The 12465-nt window shown below is 36.2% G+C and overlaps 2 pseudogenes; both read right to left on the bottom strand.

Moving 5' to 3' along the window:
- On the bottom strand, positions 1 to 100 carry LOC111748904 (U6 spliceosomal RNA; annotated as a pseudogene).
- A 5138-nt stretch (positions 101 to 5238) lies between these two features.
- Positions 5239 to 6166, bottom strand: LOC135229130 (olfactory receptor 5J3-like; annotated as a pseudogene).
- Between the last annotated feature and the right edge of the window lie 6299 nt (positions 6167 to 12465).

The raw sequence follows: 12465 nt of genomic DNA, 5'->3' as shown, positions 1-12465 counted from the left end.
AAAAATATGGAACACTTCACAAATTTGCATACTATCCTTATGCAAGGGCTATACTAATCTCTGTATTGTTTCAATTTTAGTATATTTGCTGCTGAAGTGAGAATGCCTCCCCTTGCCTTTTCATCTCATATTTTATTTTTCTCTGTCTTCCTACAGATTCTTTTTCCATTTTTTTGTGTCATCTCTTATGCAGGCTCTGGATTTTCAAGATGTGTAATTTCATTTTCATCTCTAATTTCCTACCTCTTATAAGAGATTTCTTCTTGAGTATCCCACTAATATCTCAAATGTGGCACATCCCAAACTTAGTTCACCACCACTTATTGGAGAGGTAAGCACTTTTTCCCAGTTCTTTTAATGTGCTCAGTGCGATCACCATTGTTATACCCTCCAGTAGTTTGGCGTTATCCCCTGAACAGGCCAGAAAGGCAGTTACTGTTGGGCCATCATTTAAAAGCCCCGATTGCCACAATGATTGAATACATTTCCCTTACAAACCTGTTTGTAATTCTCGTGTTATCTCACTTTTTATTTACATTGCAAAATTTTACCAGGTAGGGAATGATTAAGGAATTTTCACATAACAACTCATAGCAAATATAACTGCTACAGTTTTATGGATATTTATCAGACTATGGCTTTTTAGAAAAATTTACTGATTTATTTGGAAATAGGATAAATAGAATGGATTTGTGAGAGGGAGAGATTCTGGACAAGGTAAAAAGATTCCCTTTCCAGAAGTTAAAATCAGGCTGGCTGCCATTCGTTACACTCTTTTAATCTTCTTTTAGTTGTGTTTTGCAGCCTCCATATTTAAAGGGTATCTTCTACCCAACTCTCAGCCTTCAGTCTTAGTAAATGGGATTAAAACTAGCAAAATCCACCATGTGGTTTTGTTTTTTAGTTTCTTCATTCTCCCAACCCTAGGTTTTGTTTTGGATATGAAGACTTTCTGAAAAAACTTATTATCTCCTTAGGAACTTTTGGGTCACAGTGAAGATGGATTGCAAATGTCCCTTGAGCCATTAGAGAAATGCAAATCAAAACTACAATGACATTTCATCTCACTCCAACAAGGCTGGCTTTAATTCAAAAAACACAAAATAAAAAATGTTGGAGAGGTTGTAGAGAGACTGGAACACTTATACACTGCTGGTGGGAATGTAAAACGGTACAACCACTTTGGAAATCGATTTGGCACTTCCTTAAAAAGCTAGAATTAGAACTACCATATGATCCAGCAATCCCACTCCTTGGAATGTATCCTAGAGAAATAAGAGCCTTTACACAAACAAATATATGCACACTCATGTTTATTGCAGCACTTTACAATAGCAAAAAGTTGGAAGCAACCAAGGTGCCCATCAACGGATGAATGGATAAACTATGGTATACTTGCACAATGCAATACTGCACATCGATAAAGAACAATGTTGAATCCATGAAACATTTCATAACATGGAGAAATCTGGAAGACATTATGTTGAGTAAAATCAGTCAATTGCAAAACGGCAAATATTGTATAAGACCACTATTAAAAGAACTGGAGAAACAGTTTAAGTAGAGAAGAAGATACCCTTTGATGGTTACAAGAGCGGGGAGGGAGGAAGAGGGGTATTCACTAATTAGATAGTAGATAACTTTCATTTTAGATGAAGGGGCAGATGATACACAATACAGGAGAGGTCAACACAAATGGGCTAAACCAAAAACAAAGAAGTTTCCTTAAAAACCTGAACACTTCAAATGCCAGCACAGCAGGGGCGGGGGTTTGAGGACCATGATTTCAGGGGACATCTAAGTCAATTGGCATAATAAAATCTTTTAAGAAAACATTCTGCATCCCACTTTGGAAAGCAACGTCTGCAGTCTTAAACGCTAGCAAGGAGTCATCTAAGATGCATCAATTGGTCTCAATCCACCTGGAACAAGGAAGAGTGAAGAACACCAAAGGCACAAAATAATTATGAGTCTAAGAGACTAAAAGGACCACATAAACCAGAGACTACATTAGCCTGGGATCAGAAGAGCTAGATGGTACCTGGCCACAGCAGATGACTGCCCTGACAGGGAACTCAACAGAGAAACCCTGAGGGAAAAGGAGAGCTGTGGAATGCAGACCCCAAATTCTCATAAAAAGACCAGACTTAATGGTCAGACTTGGACTGGAGGAACCCCGGAGGCCATGGACCCCAGACCTTCTGTTATCCAAGGGCAGGAACCATTCCCAAAGCCAACTCTTCAGACAGGGATTGGCCAGGAATAGTGGATGGAAAGTGAGACTGGTGAAGAACAAGCTTTTTGGATCAAGTCGACACATGAGACTATGTTGGCATCTCCTGTCTGGAGGGGACATGAGAGGGCAGAGGTGGCCAGAAGCTACCTGAATGTACACGAGGAGAGAGAGTGGAGGGAAGTACTGTGCTATCTCATTAGGAGTGTATAGCAAGGTATATGTAAACTTCTGTATGAGAGACTGACCTGATTTGTAAACTTTCACTTAAAGCATGGTAAAAACTAATTAAAAAAAAATAATAATTATGACAATTTTACTTTATACTCTCAAATAGAATTTTTTTCTTTACATATTACATGTTTTAGAACTTTTAGAGCAATGTTTAATAAAAAGTATTTATAGGAGGCCTCTAGTTTTATTCCCATTCTCAGGGGAAATTTTTTTTTCAAAAACTATTAACCACAAAATGTAATTTGTCAGCATGTAGTAACCTTTTAACTATTATTAATTTAAACAAGTTTTTTTTTTCTTTTTAATCCGTTCATGTTAGCAAATTTTATTTTCTGTTTATTTTTCTCAACAGGATCATATAATTGAAGCTATATTCTTCAGTTTTCATCTAAGAATTTCATGTTTTTTTTTTCTTATATTCAGGCCATTGATTCACTCTGAGTATTTTTTGTACATGGCATGAGGCAAAGTCCATCCTCATTCTTAGCATGTGGGGATACAGTTGTCCCAGCGCAGTTTGTTGGCTGATTTTGTTTTTATTCATTTAATCCTCTCTTAAGATATTTCTCACACGATTTTCCAATTTTTTTTCTGTTTTCTTTAATGTTTTAGTCAGTAATTTTTAAAGCCCTTTGCTAACTTCAACATGTAAATTTTTGCAGGTCTCTGTATATTGTGCCCTTTGACATTTGATTATACGTTCTGGCTCTTAAGCATCAGAGAGACTGAAAATGACATTACTTTTTACCAGGGAAGGGGTGTACTTTCCCCTGTAGTCAGAAAGGGTGAGGGCTAATCATGAAAATTCAGTTATTAATAAAGCTGGAATCTGATTGTTTAGACTTACAACACATTTTTCTCCTGGCTTGTTACTGTTTCTGGGGTATTGGCTTCCCAGGGTTTGATTGAGAACCTGGTATTTTTCTCTCTGTGTCTCTTCCTCCATCCTTTAAACACTTTTTTCCTCCTTAGCCAATTTATCTTCCTAGTTACACAGTTCAAAATCTTCTATCCATTATATACTCTTTTTCTCAAAAATAAAAATCTAATTATTTCTCAAGTCCTGTTGATGATTTTCATGAGCTCTCTTTTAAATCACTTGTCTTCTGTCTATTGCTCACCCGTAATACTTATCTTTCTCAGAGTAATTTTTTTTTTACAGTTTCCAAGTAATTTTCCCAAATACTTCTAACCTTCCAATACGTTGATAGCAGTGTCATCATGAGATTTTTTCTGAAGAATTCTATGTATATTTCACTTAGGTCTTCACTTACTATGCATTGAAAGAGTTTTAAAGCATGTTATCCTGGTATCCAAAGGTCTTCACACCCATGCCTCTAAATGACTCGTCATTTTCTACTACTTTTGTTTAAACATTTCATAGTAGACATAACTCTTGAATTTTCATGTCTTTAAACAGTCATCCCCATTTCCCATGCCCCCCCTTTCTCTAACAGCTTTTGATCCATAGTTTAAATCTCTCTAGATTTAGATCACGCAGAGTAACTGGCACAATAAAGGTACTCAATAGAAGCGCACTGAATAAATAATTTATAAATAATAAGAGTTGTTTTCTATAGCCATTTTTATAGGATACTATTAAGATATGCAAATTTAAATAAAAATGAAAGATATATTTTTACTTGAATGGTGACATTTTTAGAATAAAATCAATTTGTGTGAGTGATCTTAGAGAATGGGACTAAGGGAATATTTCAAATTTTCTCTGAGATAACATTTGGTAAATCCCTGTGCTAGAATATTCTTTTTTAATTTGAGATAATGTCTTATTTTATTTATTTTTAATTGTGCTTTAGGTGAGACTTTACAGACAAAATTTAGTTTCTCGTTCAACAATTTATACACGACTTGTTTTGTGACATTGGTTGCAGTCCCCTTGATATGTCAACACCCTCCCCTTCCACATCTCAATTCGCCATTTCCATACATCTATGTTTCCTGTCCTTCCAGCCTTCTTCTCATTATTTTTAGGCAGGTGTTGCCCTTTTGGTCTCGTAAATGTTTGAATTAAGAAGCACGCTCCTCAAGTGTGTTATTGTTTCATAGACCTGTCTAATCTTTGGCTGAAGGATGAACTTTGGGAGTGACTTCAGTGTCTAAGTTAAAAGGGTGCCAGGGGCCATACTCTTGAGGGTTCTTTCAGTCTCTGACAGACCAATAAGTCTGGTCTTTTACTTTGTGAATTTGAATTTTGTTCTACATTTTCTTCTGCTCTGTCTGGGACCCTCTACTGTGAGCACTGTCAGAGTAGTTCATGATGATAGCCCAGTACTATGTAGTTCTCCTGGGCTCAGGCTGATGGAGGCCGTGGTACTTATGGTCCATTAGTCCTTTAGATTAATATTTTCCTTGTGTCTTTGACTTTCTTCATTCTCCTTTGCTCCTGTCTGGATGGAACCAGTAGGTGTATCTTAGATGGCCACTTCTAAGCTTTTAAGACCTCAGCAATGTCTGATTCTTTTGAATCCATGGTGAGATCTTTCAGAGTTTAGCACAAGAAGTTAGAAAAAAAAAAAAAAGATTTATCAGCTTTTGAGGAAATTAAATAATAACCAAAACCATGAAAGGGGAATTAAAATAATTTTTAATCTTCATGCCATATTCAACACTTTCTCCTCAAATTGCATGAGAATACTTTGATCGTATTTTTCTTGTGATTTTATCTATGAAACAATTTTCAAGGTCTCCTATCTCTTTGCTGGTTAATGTCAGGTTAGCAAAGACATGCACGGGATTCAGCCCAGTCGGGTTTATCTTCCACAATATTGACCTTTTGCAGCATCTTTCACATCCTTATTCCTAAGGCTGTAAATCAGTGGGTTTAGCATGGGAATCACCAATGTATAAAACACAGCAGAGACCTTCTCCTGTTTCAGTGAATATTGGGAGCTTGACTGGATGTAGCTAAAAGTCACAGAGCCATAGAATAAGGTCACAGCAGTCAGGTGTGAGGCACAGGTGGAGAAGGCTTTGTGCCTTCCTTCAGCTGAACGAATTCTCTGGATGGCAATAATGACGCGGACATAAGAGACCATAATGATAATGAAAGTGATCATTGCAATAACCCCAGAGAAGATCAAAAGCAGCATCTCATTGGTATGGACATCAGAGCAAGAGAGTCTCAAAAGAGGAGGAATATCACAGAAATAATGGTTCACAACGTTAGGACCACAGAAGTCTAGTTTGAGCAAACCTATCGTGTGTGTCAAGAAATTAATGAGTCCACCTAAGTAAGACACAAGGACCATCTGAATACAAACCCTTTGAGTCATGATGACTGTATACAGCAAGGGATTAACTATCACCGCATAGCGGTCATAAGCCATCATAGACAGGAGGATGCCCTCTGTAGTTGTACACACTGCAAAAAAGAAACTCTGTAGTACACAGCCAGAAAAATGTGCTGGACTTGTGCTCTGATAAGAAATTTACCAGCATCTTAGGAGCAAAGACAGTAGAGTAGCAGATGTCACAAAAAGAGAGGTTGCTAAGGAAGAAGTACATTGGAGTATGAAGTCGAACACTTAACCAAATCGGAACAATCATCCCCCAGTTGCCTACCAGAGTGACGCAATAAATGAGAGCAAAAAGCAAAAAGAGAGGGAGCTGCAAATTTGGATTTTCTGTTAATCCTACCAGAAGGAACTCCTTCACACCTGTATGATTCCAACCTGCCATGCACTTAGGTTTACGTAGCTCTATAGTTGTGGAACAAGATGATATCACTTAGATGAAAAACATTATGGCACCTTCACGATCCCGTATCCATAATTGCACAAAGCATTTAGGCTTGCCCTGTAGTCAAATGAAGAAAAGAAATTAACTTCAGTTTGGGGCCATGTGTTCGCTAGATAATTCCTATAAAGTGGCTCAAGTTTTTGGAACTAGAGATTATTTTATTTCCTGGTTCTCAGTTTCCACATCATAAAAATGGGGTTAAGAAAACTCTACCAGGTCATGAAGCTATTAATTGGTAGAACTGACATTTAAACCTGTATATGCCTGACTCTAAACTTCTGACTTTATTTTATGATGTATAGAAGCCCTCTGTTTTTATAACTAATAACTGAGTAGCAAAAAGTGATAACAAATTTTCCCTTATCCTATCACTAGCCTGTTCATATTTTTTCACACCCAGTTCTGGAGATGGTGCTGACTTCCATGAAATGCAATCTCCGTCCTTTCCAGTTCTCAGAATTCAGACATCTTTTATCTTCATTTTCTGCCTAGATCCCACATTTGGATGATTGATGACTCTACTATCCCGAAGACTTGATTTGTGAAAAAGAGAAAAAGTAATCCTTTCATTGGCTATCTCACTAACACCCAGAAAAGGAAGAATATTCTCTCTTTACACTTTTTTCACTTTTGTGGGTATTCACAGAATATACTTATGTGTTTTAATTGTCACAAATATTTGCTCCTACTTTATATAATTTTAATTAGTTTATATAAAACCTATTTTCTATTAAAAAAGAATTGTTTTTCCACTTTCTGTTGTTCTATTCCCCCTCCTGGATATTATTCTGTGCATGTATAAATTTATTAACTTTTCTACCTTTTTCATGCACTTTTTATGTCTCTCTCACTAAAGGATAGATTGCATATCTGCTTATCAGTTCAATGAACATGCCCTCTGTACAAGGCACCATTTATGGCATTAGAGATCTAAAGAAGGATGTAAGAGCTTGTCTTAGCTATCTAGTGCTGCTATAACAGAAATACCTCAAGTGGGTGGCATTGACAAAGGAAATGTATTCTCTCACAGTCTGGGAGACTAGAAGTTCAAATTCAGGGTGCTAGCTCCAGGGGAAATCCTTCTCTCTCTGTAGGCTCTGGGGAAAGGTCCTTGTCATCAATCTTCCACTGATCTAGGAGCTTTTCATCATAGGGACTCTAGGTCTAAAGGACATGAGCTCCTGACTCTGCTTTCTTGGTGGTGTGAGGTCACCATGTCTCTCTGCTTGCTTTTCTCTTTTGTATCTCAAAAGAGATTGACTTAAAACACAACCTAATCTTGTAGGTTGAGTACTGCCTCATTAACTACTTCTAACCTAACTTCATTAACATCATAGAAATAGAATTTACAACACATAGGACTATCACTTCAGATAACAAAATGGTGGACAATCACACAATGCTGGAAATCATGGACTAGCCAAGTTGACACACATTTTTTGGGGGGGACACAACTCAATCCATAAAGCCCTCATGGAACCTGACCTCTTCCATGTTAAGATTTGGGTAAGGCTGGGGGGTAATCTTCAGGGTATTGCTAAATCAAAATAAGAATCTCCATTCTTAATTTACAATTCATATTCTGCCCATATTTTCTATCAGTGACCATAGCAAGCATAGGGAATCTAAGCTCAACTATTCCACGGAAAATAGGAAATACTTTGGTTGGAAGTAGGAAAGAATATTTTTCTTTTTTTCTTCTTAATAAAACTAGTTCATAGGCTAGGGAATCAAAAGGTATTTATAACCTGGAAATAAATAAATAAATAAAGGATGTGAAGGGACATTTGTCTGTGTTTCTCAAGAGCAACCAATTTTCTTCTTCTGGGAGGCTGTTTATGGGAATATCTTTGGAACATCCTAGAATAGGGCAGTCTGGGTTCTCATATAGCTCTGTCCTTGACTTTTTGTATATTTTGCCTATTACAAATAAGCCATAAAAAGGAACTAAGACACTAAAGTTGGTATAACACAAAGTAGAATTTGTATAATATTCCCAGTTACCTTTTACAGTTACAGAGGAAAAAAAAAAAATGAAGTTTCTGTTGCTTTAACTGGCATGCAGTTTCAAACTGTGGATGTAGCAATGGGCTGAGACATGATACTGATGGACAAGTCTCAACACCAGAGCACAGAAAAAAACATTCATGTGGAAAAGAGAGGAAATCAAGTGTACAGAGAAGGAGAATACATTCTGAAGATTGAAACCAGTTGTTTTTCAAGCTTATAATATGTTAGTATAGGATTCTCAAGGAATTAAAGTCATAAATGAAGACAGTAGATTTTTTAAATCTAAATAAAGGTTAGGAAATACGTATCTTAATGAGTATTTAAGATGACAAACTACATAAAACTCTATTTTGCCCCTTTTTTGATTGGCAGTGCAAATATTTTATTTCAATTTAAAAAAAGTCATAGCTGGAGGGCATGGGGAATGCAGTGCTACATAACCAGTAACCTCATGTGTGTGAGAGTGTAACTGTGCTCCACAGGGTTCTCAGTGGCTGATTTTTCAGAAGTAGGTCACCAAGCCTTTTTTCTGAAGTGCCTCTGGATGAACTCAAATCTCTAACCTTTCATTTAGTAGCCCAGTACGTTAACTGTTCTCAGGAAAGTGCTTGATAATACAGTTAAAAAAAAAAAAACAGTGGCTGTGGAGTTGATTACAAGTCATAGTGACCCTATCTATACGACAGAGGAGAACTGCCCCACAGTGTGTCCAAGGAGAACCTGGCAGGTTTGAACTGTCAAACTTTTGCTTAGCAGCCAAGCTCTTAACCACAATGCCACCAGGGCTCCTGATACTAACAGTTAATGTTTATTGAGTGCAGTTATTTTTATTTATAAACAATATAATGGCATTAAATATTATTATGTTCTATAGTTTAGACCGAAGGAAATTGAAGCACTGAGAGGTTAAATAGCTTAACCAATGTCATATGGGTATTAGTAGAGGAGCTGGGATTCAAACCCAGGCCATCTGGATCCAGAAGCCATGCTTTTGATTCCTCTGCTATATACTCAATCTTATATTTCACCCAGTTTCTCTAAAGTACTTGCCACCAGTGTATGTCCAGCTTTCCAGCAATAAACCAAGTTCAGGCGGTCAGGCATTTTTGCCACACCTTCTACCCTCAGGGCCCTATCAAGCATTTCATTGCACTTGAGGCTGCAAAATGAAAGGAAAGATATTTTTTAAGAAAAAATAATTCAGGAAAATCCTATCTCATTACTTTTAATTGCCATTTTTCTTCAATTTCTTGAATTTCTGTGGATTTTGGCACTATAATCAAAGGGCAGGATTTTTGTAATGAATTCAAGCACTCCACATGATTTCAGTCAGTTGCATTTATATTTCTAACAACTATTTTTGTATGTGGAACTCATAATACAAAACAATAAGTAGAGAAAAGTGCTATCGAGGGTCAAGGCATGATTTACTAAATGGGTTCATTTTGTCACTAAATGCAGGATTTTTGTTACCACTCAGTGATGCCATCCAGATAAGTCTCCTTTAAAATACTAATGAGTGTGCATATTCTCTTAGGAAACATATTTTAGAGCCTGATGACATACTTAGGGCCCTGGCGGTGCAGTGGTTAAGAGCCACAGAGTGCTACAGCTGCAAACCAAAAAGTTTTACAGTCCAAATCCACCAGCCGCTCCTTGGAAACCCACTGGAGCAGTTCTCCTCTGTCCTATAGGGTTTCTATGAGTCAGAATCCACTCAATGGCAATAGGTTTGATTTTTTTTTTTTTTTTTTTTTGGTGACATACTCATATGAAATTATTCCAACATTCAGATCAATATTTTGAAAGGTCATGTTCAAATAAGGGTGTTTGATAAAAAAAAAAAAAAAAAATTCTCCTAGTAATTTATTTTTTATTTATGGCACCAAAGGAATATTAGAAAATATTCAATCACCAGTGATCAAGAACACAGTTGAAAATAAAGATATTGATGAGAAAATAAGAATGTTGAAAACATCTCTAATTACAGTGAAATAGGGAGCCCAGCCAAATGGCTATCAGAAGAGTTAATGCTTATCAAAATTATTCTCTCTCCATCATATGGGACTATGCCCAGTAGAAAACCAAAGCTTACCTACCTCGGTGTATGGTTTCATGGGGTTTGCCTATGAAATATGATTTTGCTGATACAATAATTTATTATAATATATAAATATATTTGATGAATTGTCTTATGTTATAGCATATTACATGCAAATAAATATATAACTGATTAAACACTATGTGAAATCTTATATATTAGGATATAAATTCATAGTTGTATACATGCACTTGCACTTTTAAACAATATACACTGAATGGTTTATAATTTAAAATGGTTTATAGAACTAAAGAAACAAAAAAAGATGAATACTAAAACACCATAAAACAACACACAAAAAAAAATCTTTCAAAAACCGTGGCATACTGAAAGACCTACAAGTGTGGCTTAGATAGTGTTATTTAAAGAAAATATGTTAATGCAAAGTTATTTAATTCAGGCACACTAGACATGTAGTAGGAAGTAGTAGCTTGCTATAACAAAATATGTCCCAGGCTCTAGGGATAAAGTGCCACTTGCAAGTTCCAGTTTTGTTACAGACAAAATGAAGTAACAAACCTAAAGAAAGTAGAAAATAATTCCTAATACCTTATTATGGCAATTGTAAAGCAACATTGACTCTAAATGATTGCCAAAGATTAGTATTATATAAGACTGTAAAGAAATCATTCTCTTTAAAATGTAGCTAAAATACATGGCAATTATCAGGTGTTATGTTTTAAGGAATTTTCCACAACGGTATAAGTAACTTTAAATCACTATGTAAGCCCAGTATTACATTTCATTAAAAAAAAAAAATCACAGACATCAGAAAATAGTGGATATAGATATTTTGTAAATATTGTCTTTCCCCATAAAAAGAGGACAGCTCTATTGAGATATCAACAAACCACAAGTTAGGAAGTTGTATTTTCTGGCTCTTTGGGAATAATACTAATTTTTTTATAAAACTGGTACCAGATTTTTTAGTATGAAAAGAGCACAAAATGTTAGAATTATAAAAATAAACCTACATGATAACTTATTAAAGATACTCACAGCTAAGCAAAGTTGAGAGTACATGGAGCTTCTAGTGAAGGAAACCCGGTTTCCATGATTCTTAAAGGCGGTTTTATGTTTGGTTCCTTTTCTTTTGGGAACACAAACTGGAGCTCATCGCATAGATGTGAGTCTCAGATATCCACAGGTTGGATTATTAACATTCTTTCTGGTCTCTTGAGAGTAGAATTAACCATAAGTCTGCAGGTCCTCTTGATCATTGTTCAGAAGATACCTCAGCTTTTCACTGTAGTAAGATAAATTTCCCTTTGTAAAAAAAATAAAATAATGTATCTTTTCTAAAACTCAAACATCATGGTATCATGTCACAAAACAGAGGATAGATGCAATTTCAGGACCAAAGAATTATATTGTAATTTGTGATGTTGACTACAAATTAGGATTTTATTTGAATTCCAGAAAAATCAAGAAACGGCATTCCGCACAAGCAAAATAATCAATCATTACCAATGCTTCCGTAAATGCACGCCTTTCCAAAAAGCAGATGACCAGTGTAGGCCAAATAGTGGTCTACATAATTTTTGTGACAATATATCTACTAGTAAAATGTGAAGTAACACTTGTTAATATAAAAAGCCAAAACAGATGAGCTTTTTCTAAGAAATGAAGGGTAATGATCGACATACCAAGGTAGATTCCCTATTGGCTGCCCTCCGAAAAAGCTACAGGGGAAGTAGTTACAGCTTCATATTAAGACAGTCAATACTGGTAATCAGTGCTGAGATATAACTCCGAGCACAAGTTCTGACATGTCATCACACACCTCATTGACTGCACTTTCAAGCCACTGGTTAAGATGGGTAAGAAGGTGATGTCCCCTTAACCACGAAGGCTGAAGAGGAAAGTCAGGTTCCTGCCCTGATTAATCATATATTTTCATGAACATGCTGTTACTTCCCAGGTGATAAATGTTGAGGAGACAAAATTGTGATATAGACAAGGTTCTGCAACACCATACTTCTGTTTTATTCCATTTCAGTTTTCATCAGGAGAGGCACTTGTGCTTCTATAATCAAGTGACATAAAAGCCCACAGCAAAAGGACCAAGGTCCTTCTCTTGGATAATAATGTCCAGCTCTGCCAGGTTACCCAGCACCTCACAGAAAAT

Source organism: Loxodonta africana, unplaced genomic scaffold (genome assembly GCF_030014295.1).
Source record: "Loxodonta africana isolate mLoxAfr1 unplaced genomic scaffold, mLoxAfr1.hap2 scaffold_100, whole genome shotgun sequence".
Taxonomy (NCBI): Eukaryota; Metazoa; Chordata; class Mammalia; order Proboscidea; family Elephantidae; genus Loxodonta; species Loxodonta africana.
The sequence above is the reverse complement of the archived record's forward strand: the minus strand, read 5'-3'. Positions and strand labels throughout refer to the sequence as shown.